A 22,500-nucleotide genomic window follows, 5' to 3' on the forward strand; every position below is an offset into this window, starting at 1 on the left:
GTGAGGGAGAGAGAGAGAGAAAGAGAAAGAAAGAGTATGTCAGAGGGGGGGATGAGAGTATGAGAGAGAGAGGGGGGGGGGCAGTAGGCATACAGACATATAAACATTTTTTTCTCTTATCCCCTTTATATTTCTCATTTTTATCAGTTTTCGAGCAAATCTGACACTCGACCGGCTTAGGTTGCTGTCACAAACTTGTTTTAGCGATGATGCGGCCGTAATGGCTCGCGAAGGTTCGTATTACTGTGGTATCACTGGCTTTTTCTTCAAGATTTGCCGAATGTCAAAACAAACAAACACGAATCCACGTGATGCACATTTATGGATTTTTTTGTGTTAACACTCTGCCCTACTAAAATAAAGGAGCGATGATAAAATAGTGGAAATGGCAGCTTTATTGCACCGCAGCCCAACAAGCCTTGCAAAACTGTTGCACATTGACGGCGGCGAAGAAAAGGAACGAGAAAGTTATCGTTTGGACAATAAAACAACTTATGAAACGATATTTCCCAAGTGCGCATGGCGAGGTACGATAATGCCCGAAAGCGAAGCGACAGTGAGAGAAGGCGAACGACAGGTTAACCGGAGGGAAGGGCGCTTAACCTCGGCGACGGGACCGGCGGCCAAATCACAACGCCTCGCGTGCGATCGGAAGGTGCGACAGGTGCAAACACTGGGACGCGGAACGGCATTGGATGGCTAACGAGGGACGACGCAAGGTGAGGCCAGCGCCAGATAATCCAACTAGAGCGCGCGACAGTATAACGTTCGGGTGCACACGCGGCGGCGCAGCATGGTCGTATCCCTCGGCACCTTCTCTAACGGCCAACCAACCTCACGTGACGGGCGTCTTAAGGTCTTAATTGTCCTCGCTCGCAGCATGTGCGGCTGCAGTATCCAACACCTCGACCGCATTACTTAGCCGCGATATCTGCCCTCCACTTTGGGCAAAAATGAAAAGAAAACGGAATTTACTCCCTCGACTGCGGCAGTGGTAAGCTCCCTCGCGGCGGCCACTTAGTCTTGCTAATTATATCCTCCAATTCGCCTTTCATCACAACGCGCCGAGTAATGACCTTTTGAAATGTTTGTCTGGCAATTGTCGATAATAACGCCGCGGCTGTCACTCGTTCCAACCACGACTCCAAATTTGCCAGATGCTGGACATTTCATCCAGGCCAACGATATCGACATTTTAAGTGCATTCGAAAAGGAATTATGATTTTTCGCCCACGAAACCCAGTTCATATTCGCCAAAGAAAGAGGAGAAACAGCAGGTCAGACCCTGGACACGACTAGCCCCGTTCTTGGCACTGGGCCTCGACCGGGAGGGCAAGAGGAGTGCCAGCCAGCGTGTTCTTACTAGCTGCCTCAAGGCGGTGCCTCCGCCAAGTGTACAACCTGTCTGCTGTGTGTGTCTAGACGCTTTTATGAAACCTTAGATTGCTTCTCCCGGAAAATCGAAGGATCCCATTCGGTGCGAAGATATTTAAATCACGTGTTCCGGTTATTTATGGATCCTCGCAGGGCTGGAGGTCGAGTGTTTGAGAATGCCTGCAGATGTGTGTTTTGATAGAATTTTCAACATATTTTTAGTCTACACCGCGAGGGCATTTAGTTTCCTTTTTTTTTTCAATTCATGACAACGAGCAGATTAACCAAACGACGATGAGGCTTTGATCATTAAAGGGATAATCGGATCTGATTCTCGTTTTCACCGACATTCGAATTTTGCGCGGGAAAATGCATCACTTTCATAAATTTCAAAACCAGAATTAACGGTCGGTGTAACGGTGAACAGGGGTGCTTTAAAGTTTCATTACCTCTCATTTGCCATTTATTCATCCAGTGCCATTCTGCGCACAACACCAGTGATAAAAGTTAACTCTGCCTCATTCACACTGCAGCATGGATGTACGACAGTAAAGTCTGCTTTCATTTTAGCAGAGACGAAAACTTCAGCACTGTATTGCATAAAGTTGCATTCCAGTATGTTATAAACAACTATAATTCATATACGCCATTCAAAAGTTGATAACAGAAACTATACTCTCCGCTCCCATTGACGTTGTATAACAGTACATGTAAATCCAGACGGAATATGGCAGACAGTTCCTCTCCATCGACAAAAAGACAATCTAAGTGTCATGGCACTTTATGACAGCAGTTTCCTCACACTAATCTAAGAAAGGGGATATCCGTCTGCGTGTTGAACATGGCACTTCGGCCCGAGTCTTAAATTTGTGTTTCTCCTTGGCACTTGAGGTCTGTTTCATGTATGGATTCGGTGCCATAGATAAGTGGACCCATGTGGCACCAAGGCCCATGGCATTACAATGCATGACGGGGCACAGGGCGGGAGAATGGCGTCTTAGATGGCTCTCGCGATACTGCTGTTAAGGTCATTTGGAAGTCAGCGCCGCCAGCACCTTCACGCCTCAAAGTGTGCTGTCTGCGGCGCTGTCGATCGTCTGGCTCTGCTCTGCGGCGCTCGCTGGTTGGGATGTTTGGGGCGCTTTTCCCGCCTGTCAACAGCGGGAAAACTTCGTCTGTCAGAACCCGTGAGAGGTTTTCTATCTCTTCTCTCTTTTTTTTCTCTCTCACCCTCTCTCTCTCTCTCTCCCTCTCCCTCTTTTTCTCTCTTTCTCTCCCTCTCTTTCTCTCTCCCTCTCCCTCTCTCTCTCTCTCTCTCTCTCTCTCTCTCTCTCTCTCTCCCTCTCTTTCTCTCTTTCTCTCCCTCTCTTTCTCTCTTCCTCTCCCTCCCCTTTCTCTCTCCCTCTCCCTCTCTTTCTCTCTCCCTCTCCCTCTCTTTCTCTCTCCCTCTCTCTCTTTCTCTCTCCCCCTCTCCCTCTCTTTCTCTCTCCCCCTCTCCCTCTCTCCCTCTCTCCCTCCCTCCCTCTCTCCCTCTCTCCCTCTCTTTCTCTCTTTCTCTCTTCCTCTCTCCCTCTCCCTCTCTTTCTCTCTCCCCCTCCCTCTCTTTCTCTCTCCCTCTCCCTCTCTTTCTCTCTCCCTCTCCCTTTCTTCCCCCCCTCTCTATCTATCTATCAATATATATATGTGTGTGTGAATGTGTATGTGTGTTGGATTATCTATCTCTATATGTATATTTATCTCTTTCTACGAGGATCTATCCATCTTCCTTCCTCGCATCTGCCTCTCACTCTCTGTTGTTTTGTTTGTTTGTTTGTCCACCTACCTTTCTAACCTGTCTATATCTATCTATCTATCCATTTATCAATCTGGCTACTTATCGATCTTAGTCCCAGTGTGTTTGCATTTACTGCGAGCGTGTGTATGGCGCGTGCACAAGCAGATATGTTACATCCATATTTATCTATGATTATAAACTTACACAAATACACAACACGTGCAAATAATCTCAGATTTTTCTCTTCTTGTTTAAATTTTTACAAGATCAAAGACGTCTTTGTCACTGTTGAGTAAAATATACACATAAAAAAAACACAGAAATTTAAAACTCTAATTGCCATTTACTCAATGACGTCATTCATAAGAGAAAACGGAATGCGACCGTCAGCCATTGGCGTTTAAAGAGTTCATAAGAAAAAAATGATCAACAAAAACAACACCACAAGTTCAGTTGCATCATCAGAAGGAGAGAGAGAGAGAGAGAGAGAGAGAGAGAGAGAGAGAGAGAGAGAGAGAGAGAGAGAGAGAGAGAGAGAGAGAGAGAGAGAGAGAGAGAGAGGGTTGCAAAGCAGAACCAAAGCGTCCCTCCTGCAACGTTGCTCTGCATGTTGCATCGCTTCGCATTGGCGCCGCCTTGTCTCGTCATGTACATACTTGATAACTATTTTTGCCCTCTGTGGAAAAAGAAAAAGCGAGAGAAAAAAAAACACTCACAAAGATGGCAGCAGTTTCGGAATGGGAAAAGAGGGGAGAGATAGGGATGGAGAGGGAGTGGGGTGGAGGGGAGAGGGGGAGGGGGAGACATCGGCTCTTGAAGAGGAAGCGAGGGAGGAGAGGATTTTGACAAATGCTTTGATCTTGGGGAAACAGCCCTTGTTGATTTAGGAAGAGGGAGGAAAGGAAAAAAGGTGGAAGAGAGAGAAAAAGAGTGAAAGTGGGAAAGATAGAAAAGGAAGAGTGAGAGAGAGAGAGATTGACATACATGGACAAAAAACAAATGAAGAAACGGTTAAAAGATAAACACAAAAAGAGATATACAGTCACAGAGAAACAATAGAGGAGAATAAAAAGGAGCAAAGATCAGATTTAGGCAAACACAAACAAACAGACAGACAAATAGTCAGACAGACAGACAAACAAATAGCCAGACAGACAGATAAACAGACAGACTTGTAATGTCCCTCAACATAGCATAACGATTACCCCGAAATATCTCGTGTTAATCCCGCGAGAGAGAAAAAGAGGGCGATTTAATACCGCCACACCACAATGGCACGGTCCACAAGGTCGTCATTCCTGGGATTATGTCATGAATTTTCAGCTTTACGTGTATTGGACTTTTCTGCGCTTCTCTCCCACTCCTGACTTTCGAAAGTAAGAGAATGTGAAGGAGTGATAACAGGGAGTAGGGCCATGTCTAATGAGATCGAGTGGGACTTGAAAATGATATGACGGAGAAAAATGAAACTCTGCACTCGCGCACACACATGAACACACATAACCACACACACACACACTTTTATACCCAAACACGCGCGCGCGCGCACACACACACACACACACACACACACACACACACACACACACACACACACACACACACACACACACACACACACACACACACACACACACACAACCACAAACACGCACACACACACACAAACAAACAAACAAACAAACACACACACAGAAAAGCACACACACACACACACACACACACACACACACACACAGAAATGCGTATGTACAGACAATAATCTTTCCCCATTATGATAAGGAGCCACAGATCTTTTTCATAAAAGCCGTCGAAACCATAAAGCGGGGATAGGAAGGGGGAGAGGAGAAGGGGAGGAGGAGAGAGAGGAGGAGAAGGAGAGGGAGAGGGACGGAGAGGGAGATGGGTAAGGGATAGAGAGGGAGAGGGTAGGAAGAGAGAGAGCGACGAAACGGTAGATGGGGGGAGATCTAGAGAGGGAGAGGTATGGAAGGAGATGGAGAGAAGCATTAAGAGGAAGAGGGTAAGGAAGAAAAGGAAGCGGAGAGGGAAAAAAAGAAAGGGAGAAGGAGAGGGAGAGGAGAAGAGGGACTTATCCGACAGGTTGGCGAGGATCGAAATAGGAATCCAACACCCACGTCGAAGGACATCAGCGGCTTTTTATGCGCGGATCCTCAGTGAACTTCTTTTATCATCCGAGCTTTCATCCCCTTTCCTTTCTCCATACACTCTTTCTTCTAGTGAGAGAGAGAGAGAGAAGAGATTAGAAGAAAGATAGAAGAGATGAGTAGAAAGAGAGAGAGAGAGAGAGAAGAGATGAGAAGAAAGAGAGAGAGAGGCGGAAGAGAGAAGAAATGAGAAGAAAGAGAGAGAGGGATTGAGAGAATAAAGAGAGAGAGAGAAGAGAGAAGAAAAAAGCGAGAGAAGAGATGAGAAGAAAGAGAGAGAGTGGGAAAGAGAAAGAGAGAGTAGAAAGAGTAGATAAGAAAAAGATAAGACGAGAGGGAAAGAGGGAAGGTTTCGCGTATGGAAACCGCTGCTCCTTCACCGCCAAAATAACGTTTATTTAAGCGATTAATTCCCGGCGGGTAATGTGCGACGGGATGGTTATTTTTTGCGCCAATTTGCGATGAGAAATGGCGCGGCGTCGAAGGCGGGGGTGTTTGTGGTGGGGATTAGACGCGAAGTTACGTGGGAGAGGGAAAAAGGGAGGGAAGGAGGGAATGGGAAAAAAAGAGAGGGAGGGAGGGAATGGGGGAAAAGGGAGGGATGGAAGTAATGAGGGAAAAAGGGAGTGATGGAGGGAATGGGGGAAAAAGGGAGGGAGGGAGGGAATGGGGAAAAAGAGAGGGTGGGAGGGAGGGAGAGAGAGATGGAAGAAGGGAAGGAAGGAAGTAAGCGCGGGGGAAGGGAGAGATGGGAGAAGGGAGGTAGGCAGGGAAGGGAAGGGGAAGGAAGGAGGCAGGGAGGGAGAGAGGAAAGAAGGGAAGGGAGGGAGGAAGGGAGGAGGGAATGGAAGGAATGGATGGACGGAGGGAATGGAGGGAAGGGGAGAGGAAAAGAGGGTAGAAGGAGGTAGGAAGGGAAGGTGAGGAAGGTAGAAGGAGGGATATATATATATATATATATATATATATATATATATATATATATATAGAGAGAGAGAGAGAGAGAGAGAGAGAGAGAGAGAGAGAGAGAGAGAGAGAGAGAGAGGGATGTATTAGAGACGTGGTGTACAATAATGATAATAATCATTATGACTATCACTACTTTTTGTCGATGATAATGATTATTAGTGTTGTTATTATTGTTGCTATTTTTTATCCTCATATATTTTCTTTTTTACCGTTTTTGCTACTGCTTTATTCTTATCACTTTTGTTTTTATAGCAATGATCATAATAGTTATTATTAACATAACTAAAGGGCCACATAAATGAAAGTATGATTAGGAGTGCGTGTGTTTGTGTGTGTCTGTGTGTGTGTGCGTGTGTGTGTGTGTGAGAGAGAGAGAGACAGAGACAGACAGACAGACAGACAGACAGACAGACAGACAGACTGTGTGTGTGTGTGCGTGTGTGTGAGTGAGAGAGAGAGACAGACAGACAGACAGCCCGACAGAAGGAAAAACATAGACAAAAAATACTTCTAGTTAGCTTTGACTTCAATCTCGTGTAAAATGCCCGTGAGAATGTTAACACGCCCCTTTTCCCCCATAACGAGGAGATTCCGCCTCAGCATGGTTAGTCTAAAGTTATCTTCACCGCGTGTCGAGTCGGCGGCAATTTGCTCCGCGTTCGAAGTTGGGAGAAAAAAAAGACGACATGGATGGTTGTGATGAAATTAGAAATTATGAAATATGAAAGGGTGCGATAATATGAAAAATGGAAAAGGATTATTTTTCTTGGAAGTTGAAATGATAAGAAATGAATAAGTAAAAACTATTTATTATATTATGAAATGGGAAATGTTCAGAACTGTCGGTACGTAAAACGTGAAATATAAAAAAACGCCTTTGTGTGTGATGATACAGAAATCGGATTTTTTTTCTGCATTCTTTACATAAAAAATTACCAGATAATAAAAAAGAACAAACTCTCAAAGGAAAGACACGATTATTTATACTCTCCTTAACTATGTTTTGATTTCATAATAAGATCAGACTTTTATCCACTAACAAAATCGGACCCAAAAATCAACGATTCCATTTCCGGTTTAGGGACCTATGAAATAAAACTATAATGGTTATTTTATTGCTTAGACTCCCAGAATATCAATTTTCTCTCAAAAATGAATATTCAGATACGCGTATCATTAATCATGCGAGCAAACAATAGCATTCGGCCTTTCATTTTTTTACAGTATTGGATTGGATATTGTAAAAGAAGAAAAAACAAACAAAAAAGTGAATGCACAACCAATCAACAACTTTGCAATAATTTAAGCCTTGTTATTACCCATCGTGTCATGATTTTTCTGGTGTGCAATTTTAGGTTCTCTTTCTCTCTCTCTCTCTCTCTCTCTCTCTCTCTCTCTCTCTCTCTCTCTCTCTCTCTCTCTCTCTCTCTCTCTCTCTCTCTCTCTCTCTCTCTCTCTCTCTATCTCTCTATCTATCTCTCCTCTCTCTCCTCTTCTCCCCCTCCCCCTCTCTCTTTCTCTTTTCTTTCTTTTTCTCCATATATATATATATATATATATATATATATATATATATATGCATATGAATTTATATATATATATATATATATATATATATATATATATATATATATGGATATATATATGTATATATATGTATATATATGTATATATATATATATATATATATATATATATATATATATATATATATATATATATATATATATCACCCCCCTCCTCCTCTCCCTTCCTCTCTCCCTTCTCTCTGTATATTTTTTTCCCATCTCTCTCCATAGCGCCGAGTGTATCAACACGTTGACAGCTGTGAATGCAACCCGCACAAAACACACATACTCGATGATGTATGGAGCGGTCTGGCAACACTGACGGGAAGAGTGAGGGTGCAAGGGTAGTACTTATAAACGGCAAAACATATGACATAGAGCGCACTGTAATTCATTTTCCTTTTTTTAAAGCGTGTAATAAGTCGCATCGCTGCCCTATGGCAAATTAAAAGGCATACGATTCACAAATGCGAGGCGCACGTCCCGTTTTCTGTGGATCGAGGATGTCCGCATGGTGCACTTGCTTGAGTTCATCCTTAATGCTACATCAACCCTAGTAGATGCATTATTCAAATTAAGTTCAGCGGGTATAAAAATGGACTTTTCATTCTCCGTCACAAAAGAAAGAGGGAACAAGCGTGTTGATGGCGGAGAGAAACAATTTTAAGAGGCATTTTAATTTATCATAATTAGAATGAGCATTTTTCGTGTATCACGAGGCAGAACAAAGTGTTAATTTGCAATGTAGTTTGCACTGCAAGAAGACCACGGTTTTGCGATGAGTATGCTATGTTTATCAGATGAATAAATACTATTCTATATTAATAACTAAACATGTATCTGCACCGCCTTCGTACATCTTAATGATAATCAACCTCTCTCAAAAGACAACCCAAACCCCACAAAAAAGTTAGAAAAAAGAGAAAGAAAAAACGGTAACTGCAACACATAGGGTAGAGAGAAAGGTGGGGGTTGGGGCGGGGGAGAGGGAGGGGAACGAGGAGAAATGGGAGGGAAAAAAGAGATAGGGAGGGGAGGGGCAAGTAGGGTACAATCCGATTCGACTATCTATGGGAGCGAGGAGGCGGCGTGGGCGTGAGTTATGGGCGCAACGTGGGCGGCTGGGCGACACGGGAAGTGGCGGTAGATTTGGCCAGAGGAAGAGCGGCCGCCACTGCTCGCGTTGGCAGAGGGAGATCTACGGGTGAGATTAGCCCCGGGGATAGAGAGGCGGCTGGGGAGGGCACGGGAGGGGAAATAGATTAGTGGAGGAACAGACAGACAAAGACGGAGACACAGGGAAGTACCGAAGCAGGTGAGATGCTGTTTTTTTAGAAATGGACCTAAATGGTGTTAATTTGATGTCATTAATATCACCGTCCTCTTCCTCCTCCTCTTCATCATCACCTTCACCATTATCACTATCACCACCATCGCCATCGTTATCATCATCATCATCATCATCATTACCACCACCCAAACCATCGTCATCGTCATCATTATCATCACCATCATCATCATCGTCATCATCATCATCATCATCGTCATCATCATCATCATCATCATCATCGTCATTATCATGATCATCACCACAGTACTTTACCATAGAAGATAACACTTATTCTCACTATCATCATGGCCTCTCACTCATGCCTCTCCTCAGCCGAAATTAAACTCACTGGGAGATGTGTTTATAAACAAGCCTACATGCTCTTGCCTGGGACGTACACCATCGTAAAATTATGAATACCTTTCCCTGCGTCCAAATCAACGTTGGTATTCCTTAATTTGGTATCTTTCTGCGTCCCTCCCTTTCTCCTCCTTTCTCTGCTTATCTCTGTCTGTCTTATTTGTGTCTTTCTTTCCGTCGATATGTATGTCTGTCTATGTTTATCTCTGTCTGTCTTTCTATTTGTGTTTCTGTCTGTCTGTCCGTGTCTCTGTGTCTGTTTGCCTGTCCTCTCTGAGGAAGGAAGAAAAGCGAAGGCGAATAAAGAATCGAAAAAACAAGCAAACAAAAACCGCAATGGGATAGGCGGAATATGAATTAAGCGTGTGTGTGTGTGTGTGTGTATGTGCGCGCGCTTGTATGTGTAAATGCAGCAGGCATAAGGAGGGTATGGGAACCGCTACGAAGAGAACCCAAGCTACAAGGAGGCATACGTTTAGAGGCATTAGTGGGCATGTCAAGTGTAATATATTGGTATGTAAGGTGCAGGAGCGAGGGTATGCGAAGGGCATGTCAAGTCTGGAGGGTATATGAGTGACGGAAAGAGAGTCTGGGCCGCGTCAGGAGTGAGAATGACAGAATGAGTCAGAATGAAGGCAGGGGGGAATGGGAGAGGGACGAGGGGGAAGGGGGGAAGGGGAAAGGGAAGGGGGAGTGGTATGGGGGCAAGGGACGTTTTCTTGTGGGTGCCGGCGCCAGCTGATGCCAAAGTATGAGCGTGGCGGCAGTCAGTGCCCCTCACCGTGCCGCGTTGGGAGGTGGTGATGCTGGTGACACAGTGACGTTGGAAGTGCGAGGACTTGACTCGGTGACGAAGGAGAAGAAGGAGGAGGTGAGAATCCGGAAAGTGTGTTTAGAAAGAAAGGGTGGAAGAAAGAGGCGAAGAAGAGATGATACATATATATTTCTTTTCTTTTCAAATTCGTGAATGGAGGTGATAATGATTAGGAAAATTAAGAGAGAGAAAGAGAGAGGGAGAAAGGGTGACGTTTGAGAGGTGGAAGGTGATGACAAGGAAATTTAAATAGTGAAAGCAGGTAGGAAGAAGAACAGTAAAAGAACATCCGAATCTAGTGAAATTGACCGACGAAAAAGGATCAGTGCACAAAAAAGTCGCAACGTAAAAATATACCAAAAAAATCAATCAAAGGCACGAAAGTTCTTATCTATATCTATCTATCTATCTATCTATCTATATATATATATATATATATATATATATATATATATATATATATATTGTGTGTGTGTGTGTTCGCAAAAGGACGGGGGTGATTTTCAAAGAAAAGAAAGAAGGAAAATGCAGGTGGATGTCTTTCAGTATTTCACTTTAAGAAGACTCTCGCAATGCGCCGGGTGACGAGAAGAGATCACAGGCAAAGTGGGCGTGAATAAGAACGTCCGGAGACAGACAAATATACGGTTTAACAGACAGACTGACATAGCTGGTGACAGGCAGACAACTAGAGAAAGGGAGGTAGGGTCAAAGAAGATGAAATCAAAGTCAGAGAAGAAACACTGAAACGGTAGACATACAGACAATCACGCTGGGAGAATTATCGAATTACTCTAACTGGACAGATATGAACAGAGAGAAAGAGAGAGAGGTATTATTAGTCAAACAAACAAATATAGCGGAAACACTGAAACGTATAGGCATACTAATAGAATAACTAAATTTTCGAATGGATTTGATTGGACAGACAGACACGAACGCGAAGAGACATACCAGACGAAGAAAAGAAATCAGAATAGATATTAATAAAGACAAACAAACACAGAAACCTTAGAACGGGTAGGCGTGCAAATACACAATCAGACGGGCAGAATTATCGAATGACATTGAGTAAACAGACAGACGTAAACAGGAACAGACGCATTGCAGCTGCACGCACCCAATTGCAACTTCAGAGGCACGAGGAGATTTATTAACACACGAATGAACAGACAAAAACCGACTGGATTGTGTGCGCTTCGGTGGGGAAAAAAAATGCTATAATTTACATTTCAGTTTCCCGTGTCTTCGAAGAAAACGGGAGAGGCTGTGGGTTTGATTTTTCGAGGATGTTTATTCTTCCTGCTCACTCTCGCGCCTCATTTGTCTTCTCCTTTCTTCTGGTTCTTCTTTTGCCAAGGCAGAGGAAGGAGGAAAAGAGGAAGGGAAATTGTCGATAGTTTCTGCTTTCACTTGCCCCTCCCCCACCCCTCCCCCCTCCCCCGCAGCAGTCAACAACTCACCTGTTGATTCTCTTGTCGGTATAAAGGGGAGGGGGAAGGGGAGGGGGGGGGGGAAAGGTTTCGGGAAAGAATGCATCAAAGAAAAAGGAAAAGGATGATAAAAATAAGAGAAACAGTAGGAGGGAAAAAATATTTGGGATGGAAAAATCAAATCAAGAGGAAGCGAGTTAAAGAAGATAGTAAGATAAGTAGTAGAAAGTAGGGAAATGAAGGGGAAACAATAATACGAAAAAACATTTTGGAGCGCGCATGGAATTATGAAAGAATGAAGGAATTACACAGGATAGAAATGAGGAAGTGGCTTTTTTTTATTTCTCTCTCTGTCTCCCCCTTTCTCCTTCTTTCTCTCTTTCTTGTATTTTGTTTAATTACATAATCCTATTCTTACTTTCTTTTCAGTTGCCATTAATCTCTTCTATATGTCTTTTCTTCGTCACTTTCATTATTTTTTCTCTCTATCCACTCATATACATTGTTGTATTCCCGTTTTCTATTCGTCTCTTCCTCGCAACAGCCTGCTCGTGGCAACTGATGAACTGATAATGATTAATAATCTGAGTCACCATTCGTGGTTCTCAGGTTTGTCACTTTTATTATTAATGGTATTCTCATTACATTTGTTTTTTTATTATTGTTGTTGTTGATGACGTTATTACCATTATTATTATTGTTATTGTTATTATTATTATTATTATTATTATTATTATTATTATTATTATTATTATTATTATTATTATTATTATTATTATTACTATTATTATTATTATCATTCTCAATGTCATAATCACTTTTATAATTATTTCTATTCATACCCATCTTATTACTATTATTGTTATTATCATCATTATTACTATTATTGTCATCATAAATATCATGATCAAAGTCAAATTGATATTATTAATATTATCGTTATTTTCATTATCATTATTATTATTATTATTGTTATTATTGCATAAATCTATCATTGTTATCATTACCATTGGTACTACTTTACAATCAGTATCTTTTATGCTTCGTTCACTTTAACAAAGCAGTGATATTTATCCATCTATGTTTATATCCTTATCCATAACTTCTCGCTTTACCTCCATTCGACCCAACGACTCGAAACCTCTTCTCCGTTTCGCTCTACCGTAAAAATACGTATTTCGCTCCTTGCGCCAACGTGGTTCTCATCCCCCCCCCGATATAGCGAATTCTTCCACCTCCGAAGCGCAATTTCCGGAATTTCCCACACCGGTCATCCGCTATGTAGGCCTACCTTCCCCCTTCCCTCTCCCCCACACAAGGTCTGCAACCTGGCCGCCCACGCCCATTCCCGCCCGCCCGCAGTCGCAACGGGTAAGTTGATGTTGATCCATCTCCCGCCCGCCGCTCCCGTGTTCCTAACCATGAGAGTTGTAGGTTTGGTTTGACTGATTTGTAGGGTTGCTGTGTAGGCGTCCGGGCTGACCCTTGGGCTCAGATGCACTCGGACGCGCGGGAACAATGGAAGCGGTTGTTCTTATATTTTTGGATACCATGTATATATATATATATATATATATATATATATATATATATATATATATGTATGTATGTATGTATGTATGTATACGAATACATACATTCACACACACACACACACACACACACACACACACACACACACACACACACACACACACACACACACACACACACATATATATATATATATATATATATATATATATATATATATATATATATATATATATAAATGTATATGTATATATAAATTTGAATGCATAAACACACAGGCAATATATATATATATATATATATATATATATATATATATATATATATATATGTATGTATGTATGTATGTATATATGTGTGTGTGTGTGTGTGTGTGTGTCTATGTATGTATGTGTAAGTATGCATAAACACACACACACATTTGTATGTATAAATAGATATAGATAGATAGATAGATAGATAGATTTATATATATATATATATATATATATTTATTTATTTATTTATGTATATATATGTATGTATATATGCATACATATATGTACATACATATATATATATATATACATATATATATATATACATATATATATATATACATATATATATATATATATATATATATATATATATATATATATATATATATATATATATATATATTGCCTGTGTGTTTATGCATTCAAATTCATATATACATATACATTTATATATATATATATATATATATATATATATATATATATATATATATATATATATATATATATATATATATATGTGTGTGTGTGTGTGTGTGTGTGTGTGTGTGTGTGTGTGTGTGTGTGTGTGTGTGTGTGTGTGTAATATTTCACAATACCAAAAAAACCTGTATATATATACACAGAAACTGGCACTGATCTACGCGAGACGCACATTTATACCCAGACACCTGAGCCGCAGTTGCAGGTGATGTACCGCATGGCCTTGGTCGGGGAGTGGGGGAGAGGTTTGGGGGAAGGGGGAGGGGGATGAGGAAGGAGGGAGAGGGAAGGGGGAAGGGGGGAGGAAGAAGGAGGGAGGTGGAAAGAGGAGAAATGGGGGGAGGGGGGGAGGAAGGGAAAAGGGGGGTGGGGGGAGCATGTATCTGCAGAGGGATGTTTTGGAAGCTGCATTGCTCACGAGATCAGCGCGGCCTGTCTTCGGAGGAACGCTTCAGGCGGCTTGGAAACCGTGTCTCGTTTGGGGGAAATAACGCTAAAGCTGATAGATTGATTTGATGGATTTGGTCTCTGAAACAGTGTTTTTGTATTGTATTTCTGTATATTCCGTCATATTGCATTTTATTATTATTAATAGGATATTATCAGTAGGAGTAGCAGCAGTAGTATTATCTTATCCATGGATTTATTTTACTATTTATGTATCTATGTATTTCTGTATTTATTAGAAATTGTATTTTTTAGGGGGAATTATAAGAGCTACCGTAAAAATCATAAGGTTCAGAGAGAGACGTTTGCATATATCATCGGAAATACTAACGCTCATTTTAAGATCATCCTCACCTCCGAAATAAAATTCTCAAACACACACTAGAAATGAAATCAAATTAATGAATAGTGGCGCCACGAAAGAGGTTTAGCGAATGCACACCCAGATGCGGAAGACCCGGTGCGTCGAACATTTAGGCAGGTCACATGAATAGGCCAACATGTATGACTCTCCAACTTCATGGACTAGTCTCATCCCCCATGTTACAGATATGCAAATATATGGAACAACATGGCAATAACAGAGCGGCCAGAGAGAGGTTATAACCCAGACTTTCCTCCGGCGGTTCTGCAGCGAGTCGGGCCGCCATATTGCATTCTGATGCTGTGGTTTTGCTGATTTTTGCACGTTTAGCATGTCGGCGACGAAATGGAGGGGCCATGCTTGCAAGATGGTGTCTCTCGCTCGCTTTCTTCGTTATTGATGTTTGTCTTCATTCTCTCTCTCTCTCTCCTATCTGTTTATCTCTCTCTCTGTCTCCCTCTCTTCCTCCTCTATCTCTATCTATCTATCTCTATCTATCAGTCTATATATTGTATATATATATATATATATATATATATATATATATATATATATATGTGTGTATATATATATATATTATATATATATATGCATATATATATATGTATATGTATATATATATATATATATATATATATATATATATATATATATATATGCATATATATATATGTATGCATATATACATGTATGCATATATGTATATATGATATATAAATAATATATATATATATAATATATATATAATATATATATAATATATATATATAATATATATATGTATATATATGTATATATATAATATATATATATAATATATATATATATATATATATATATATATAAATAATACACACATGTATATACGTGTATATATGTGTGTATTGGTTCTATTTAATTAATTTCCAAATTCCTTATCCTCATGTCAATAAGAAGGTTATACCGACAATCACAGGCATTCATAAGTTCTATTAGTAAAAGGAATAATCACAGAGACATTTTTGTCAACCGGAAATCTATGCCCGACTGTTTCCGTTATTTTATGCCGCGCTATTTCCTTTTAACGGGAGGCAACAGGTAGTCCGCGAAGAATATTTTCTTGAGGTTGGGAAAGAGGAGTAGCGTAAGAAAAATGAGAGATAGGGAGAGGGTAGAAAGATATGGATGTGCGTAATTGTAGAGACTGAGAGAGAGAGAGGGAGGGAAATGGAGAGAGGGGGAGGTAGAGAGAGAGGGGGGGGGAGAGAGAGATAGTAGATAAAGAGAGAGAGAGGGTGGGAGGGAGAGAGAGGCAGACAGACAGAGAGACATAGGCAAAGGTAATCAGAGGTAGACAGACAGTGACAGACACACATACAGACAATGTATCTTTCTGACAGAGGCAGAAGAAAAGGGCGGCAGTGTCAAAGAGCGAATAAAATTTCGCCTTATTTATCCAACAGCCCGCCCTGCCTTATCCGAAATCAGACATCCAAATTGCCTTTGAAGGGAAAGTGTGGAGAAGGAAAATAGCCCTTACGGCCGCCCATCTTTCACAATAACCGTAACAGCACAAACGAGTAATTGGCATCGTGTCTCTAACAAGCATAGGTCCGCCGCCGTGCTGGTAACGATGTTTTCATACCTTCAATCACAGCGACATCGAGTATTGCAGCGTTGCCATTTCAGACAGCATTTTCGGCGAATGTAGAGGGTTTTTGCGGGAATAATCTGACGGCCATTTTTGTTAACCTAACGAAAGGCGGATTTTGTTTTTCTTTTTTTAACGGTTTTCGATTATTTTTCTTTTTTTGTGGATTGACCGATTGCCAAGAGAATCCTAATGGCTTTGGCTTTAGTTACCTCTTTTTATGATACTGTTGATCTGATTAACTGTTTTGCCCTTTTTTCTTAGATAACTCGCCGACAGAAATGAAATAAAAGAATTACGGTTTTATTACGGGTCTGTTTTTTATGCAGTGTGTAATTAACTGTTACCGGAATGTGTCCTAAATAACTGTGTTATATAATGAATTACTGAGTCGTTTGTGCTGCTTATATAATGTACAGAATAGGTAAATCTGGAGGTTTAGCATATTTCCGTGAAAGTACGAGTTGCATTTTACAGAATTTCAGACTGATGAATAATAATAATGAAAAAAAAAAAACATTTCGCTACCTTTCTACTGTAATAAATGTCACCTCAGACGATCTGGACATAACGGATAACGAAATGACCCCCAACCTTTTTTTATCCGGCTTAAAACGACAGAAATATGAATTTATCTAATTAACAGCCATACCTGCCCTGTTAATTGAAATATTAATGAATTTCCCGAGCCGCCGGAATAATAATTAAATACTCTGATCCAATTTTTTTTTTTTTTTTTTTTTTTTTTTTTTTTTTTTTTTGCGTCCGAATTCACATTTCGACGTGATCTGAATGCGTGGCGAGCGGGGGCCTTAGAGCCGAAATTTACCGCTGGGGGAAAATAGAAGGGCGGCGAGATCGTGGTGTTTGAATATCGTTTGGTTATTGGCTCATTTGGGTCGTTATGGCTGTTGCTGTTATTGTTGTTGTTGTTATCGTTGTTATTATTATTATTGATATTATTATTATTGTTGTTATTATCATTGATTGTTGTTGTTGTTATTATTATTATTATTATTATTATTATTATTATTATTTCTATTATTAGTATTATTACTATTATTATTATCATTGATTGTTGTTGTTGTTATTATTATTATTATTATTATTATTATTATTATTATTATTATTATCATCATCATCATTATTGTTATTATTATTATTATTATTATTATTATTATTATTATTATTAATAATATCATTATTATTATCGTTATCATTATTATATCCTCGTCACCATCATAATTACCATCATCATTACCATTATCAACGTCATTACTCTTACTTTTACAGTTATCATTTCTATCATCACTATTACTTCATATCACAACCATAAGATAAAAATGTGAATACTGATTGTCACCAAAAAGCTGTTATCATCATCATTATCATTATCATAAGGATTTATATCTTTAACATTCTTAGGGGATTGTAAAGATAAGTAGTGAGGAGATATCAACTGAATCAGCTATGCGAGGAGGGCAACTATCTGCTCACGCCTTAGCGAGTAATGCTGTTTATTGTCCAACAGCCATCACGTGGATTCGGAATTAAGCCGCGCATTTTCTTGTCCACTTCCTCATGGTTCTTCCCAGACACGACCCTTGAGGAAGACATGAGGCAGACATGACGAAATTTCGACATTGTGGAAAGGGGAGGCACATTTTCTTGCGTTTGGCAATACTGATTATAGCGAAATTTCGACTTTATGGATGGAGGTTTTTTGAAGGTCTCGTCATACTGTAGATAGATGTTTCGAGAAGAAATCTTTGGAGAAAAGATATACATTTTAATGTCTGTGAATACTGTCCATCGCGATATTTTGTCACCACATCTATACAAAGACCTTCTGAAATCAAAATTCAATAATTTCAGTCCTCTACCTCGAGAGAGAGGGAGGGAGAGAGAGAGAGAGAGAGAGAGAGAGAGAGAGAGAGAGAGAGAGAGAGAGAGAGAGAGAGAGAGAGAGAGAGAGGAGAGGAAACAGATAAAGAAAAAGAGACAGAGACAGAGAAAGAGAAAGAGAATGAAAGAGAGAGGGAGACAGAGAGAAAAAAAGACTGAAAGAAAGAGAGAGACAGAGACAGAGTAAAGGCGCCACTTTTCCGTCCTCTATAATGAGGGAAAAAGCTTGTGTTTTCAGATGCGGGTCGTAACTCTGGCCCGACTCGACGCTGCCTCGGTCCTTCCTTTTTCACTAATGGGTTTTGTGTAATTGGAGTGCCTTCCGTGGGCGGGGTTCGGGCGGAGGGCGGCCGGATAGGAAATCCTTCGAGAATGATACCCTTGGCTTTTTATTTCCTTAGGGTATTTGGTTTATTTTTTTAGTTAGTTATTTTTTATTTTTTATTATTTTTGATTGTTTTGTGGTGCTGCTCTGGTTTGTTTATTTATTTATTGTTTTTTATTTGTTCATTTATTTATTATTTATTATTATTTTTTTTGGGTGGTACTGCTCCGTCTGGATGCGCTGGAATTATTCTAATGACATGCCTTCTATTGACTTATTTATTGCATTTATCTGATTATATATGCATTTATTTCTATATCTGCATCTATAACTGTATCTTTATATGTGTATCTGTTTATCTCTATATCTATATCAGTATTGATCTTTCTATGTATCTATCAGTCTGTATGTCTGTCTAATTCATTAATCCATCAATCTCTCTATCTATCTATATCTGCCTATCTCTTTATTTATCTGTATGTATGTCTGGATATCAATCTATTAATCCATCTTTCTATTAGTCTCTATATCTAGATTTGTCTGTATCTTTATCTAAATAAATAGGTAGATTGATATATATATATATATATATATATATATATATATATATATATAAGAATAAACTAATATAGATATCAAGTGAATGAGAGCAAATATAATTATCCACATTTTCTCCGACTGCCAGACAAGGGAAGAGGCTTTGATCTCAGCTATTAGATCAGACGCAACAGGTCGAGTGTGATATTAATCACTTATTTTTATTGTCCACTTTTCCGTCACGTGATCAGGTCTCAGTTCCGCATCTGCAGAAAGCCATTTGTTTTCAGAATTCAAATTTCGAGTCTTATTTAGATTCGTGTCACTGCGATTTCAGGCCCATTTTCGGCGCAGAAGGCAAGGCGAAGCGCCGATAGAGTGTAAATGGCGCCTTGCTGGTGTCGCCCGCCGAAAACAAACGAGCATCGAGCCGGTCGGATCCCCCGGCCAATGCCTCATAAAAAGAATCCAACCCGGCGTGTGAGGTCTCGTAAAGAGGATTTGATTCAAAGCCAACCCAGTTATGGTTTAATCGCTCCTTCTCCCCTTCCCCCTCGCCCCCCCCCCCTTCCCCGCAAGCGCCGTGTCGCCCGGAAATTGTGGACGGGAATGCCGCGGGGCCGTTTTAAATTCCGCGGGCGCTCCAGAGATTGGACGGGTCAAGGTTACCGCTCCGCCGCGCCACATTCTCCACCGGATCCTTTGCCGAGAGGAATTTCTGCCCGGATGACTTATGGCTCCATCGGATAAACGAAGGAAAATAGACCGAAATATGTAGTCTATTTCTGCAACGCGAGGCGCTACGCTGCGTCAGGTTTCGGTTATTTAAGTGATCGTGTGGCTCTGGCTGGCAGTCGGGCGGGTACAGGTGACAAGAAAATGGACAAGAAATGTACCCGCGACAAATGTATATTTTCAGTCGTCGGAGTAACGTTTACATCCTGTGTGTGCATTTCGGTTCGGAAAAGAACCGTGTGCCCGTGTGTTAGTGTGTGTGTGTTTGTGGGGATGTGTGTTTGTGGGTGTGTGTGTTTGTGAGCGTGTGTGTGTGTGTGTGCGTGTGTGTGTGTTTGTGTGTGTGTGTGTGTGTGTGTGTGTGTGTGTGTGTGTGTGTGTGTGTGTGTGTGTGTGTGTGTGTGCGTATGCGTGTGTGTGTGTTTGTTTGTTTGTGCATACATGTATTACAGAAAGACAGATAAAGAGAGAAAAAGAAAGGCAATGGGGTCACCGTCCTCTTTACGAGGTATCGGAAATCATTTTACGCGCCGTTTTATTTTTCGTGCCCGCCGGTGCTGCTCGCCAGCCAGAGTGCAATATGCTGCTTTTTAGAAAGACTTACCGAAGATCCCACTTCAACACACATCTATATATATATCTGTCTATTCATGTATATGATAAGAGAAAGAGAGAAGGGAAGGGAGAAGGCGGGGAGGAAAGTGAGAGGAAGAGACAAAATAAAATAACAGATCGCCGCCCAAGTGTTTGGAGTGTAAACAACCGGTGGCTAATGGGATAAGGGTGTTTATTTTAATGTTTTGTTTTTCGCATTTTAGCTGTAATTAATATGAAGATTATCTGTTCATCAAAGGGAGAATCTGAGCAAAGGTTACAGGCATAATGACTTTAACCGGAAGTAACGATTTAAAATTTAACATTGCAAATAGAATTTAAAATATTTCCGCTTTTTCATGAATTGACTCGCAACGAATCTTTGAAATTATGACCTCATTCCCTCGTTTACACTTTTCCTCTCTTTCCCTTTTAGTGTGGCTCGTTTGCGTCTCATCTGATAAACCTTTTTGATAACAGATCTTTTATGATTTCTTTTCCCTCTAACTTCCGGCTTTGTTTTTATTATATCTTCGCCCCTTTCCTTGTTTGTCTTTTCGCGTTTTGTATGGAGTCTATTCTATCTGCTCTGGTGTTGTTTTCTTGTATCGGCTTTAGGGTGTTTTTTGCATCTCTCTCTCTCTCTCTCTCTCTCTCTCTCTCTCTCTCTCTCTCTCTCTCTCTCTCTCTCTCTCTCTCTCTCTCTTTCTCTCTCTCTCTCTCTCTCTCTCTCTTTCTTCTCTCTTTCTCTCTCTCTTCCAATCTTCCTATTTCTGTAGTTATCGATCTATCTGTTTATCTCTCCATCTATCTATCTGGTTAATTGTCTGTATATCTGTCGATCTATGGCTTCAATTATGTCCTATATTTTAATCTCCCTTCTCTCACTCTCTCTCTCATCTCTCTCCCTCTCTCCCTCTCTCCCTCTCTCTCTCTCTCTCATCTCTCTTCTCTCTATCTCTCTCTCTCTCTCTCTCTCCTCTCTCTCTCTCTCTCTCTCTCCTCTCTCTCTCTCTCTCTCTCTCTCTCTTAACATGTGTGTGGGCGTGTGTTATAAATTATCAAAGGTTCTATATATGTGCATGAGAGAGAGAGAGAGAGAGAGAGAGAGAGAGAGAGAGAGAAAGAGAGAGAGAAAGAGAGAGAGAGAGAGAGAGAGAGAGAGAGAGAGAGAGTGAATATCAGAGAGAGAATCTGCGTCTATGATTTAAGACAATCTTCCCATGCCAGAGTTTCTCATTTGGCCGAGGACGTTAACAAGCCGCCTGGATTATTCTCCGTCATCATGATATTCATTCGTTACCGTGAGATTGTTCTCTGTCTCTCTTTCCTTCATTCTCTTTTGTATGTTTACTCGAAATAGTTTGAGAATGATAGATAGATAGATAGATAGAGGGAGAGTGGATATGGGAAGGGAGGGGAAGAGGGGTAGGTAGAACGAGGAAGAGTGGATATGGGGAGGGAGAGGAAGAGGGGTAGATAGAACGAGGGAGAGTGGATATGGGGAGGGAGAGGAAGAGGGGTAGGTAGAATGAAAGGGAAAGGAAAAGTCAGAGGGAGAGGGAAATAGAAAATGATAAAGATAGTGAGAGAAAGGGACAGACAGACAGACAGGCAGACAGATAAGTAAGTAAAGACCAGACGAAAGACAGCCTGAACTTCGCATTGACGAAGGAAGTCAGCAGGTACTTTAAACAACAGTCGCTTCGAAAAAAAAAAAAAAAAACGAAAATTACAAAAAAATAGGAGAGAATAAGGAGGAGAGAGGATGAAGAAAGGGGGAGGAGGGGGGGGGTAAGTGATTAAACCACACCGTTGAAAATGGGGATAAAATGGGATACGTTCGAGTGAATTGCGGATAAGATGGCGAAGGGGGAAAGGGGTTAGGGGGAGGGGG

General features: G+C 40.8%; 1 protein-coding gene across 9 annotated transcripts in view; it reads left to right on the forward strand.

Moving 5' to 3' along the window:
• The window catches only part of LOC113806055 (proton channel OtopLc), a 368,606-nt gene that overhangs the window by 7,530 nt on the left and 338,576 nt on the right, over window positions 1-22,500 (forward strand). Inside the window, exon 1 of one of the 9 annotated variants that reach the window (XM_070142537.1) lies at window positions 10,321-10,414. The exons of the other annotated variants lie outside the window; for them this stretch is intronic. The gene's annotated coding sequence lies outside the window, so the exon portion shown is untranslated. Of the gene's footprint in view, window positions 1-10,320; window positions 10,415-22,500 lie in introns of those variants that run through there. 9 annotated transcript variants of the gene reach the window in all.

The sequence above is a fragment of the Penaeus vannamei genome, chromosome 29 (genome assembly GCF_042767895.1).
Source record: "Penaeus vannamei isolate JL-2024 chromosome 29, ASM4276789v1, whole genome shotgun sequence".
NCBI classification, from domain to species: domain Eukaryota; kingdom Metazoa; phylum Arthropoda; class Malacostraca; order Decapoda; family Penaeidae; genus Penaeus; species Penaeus vannamei.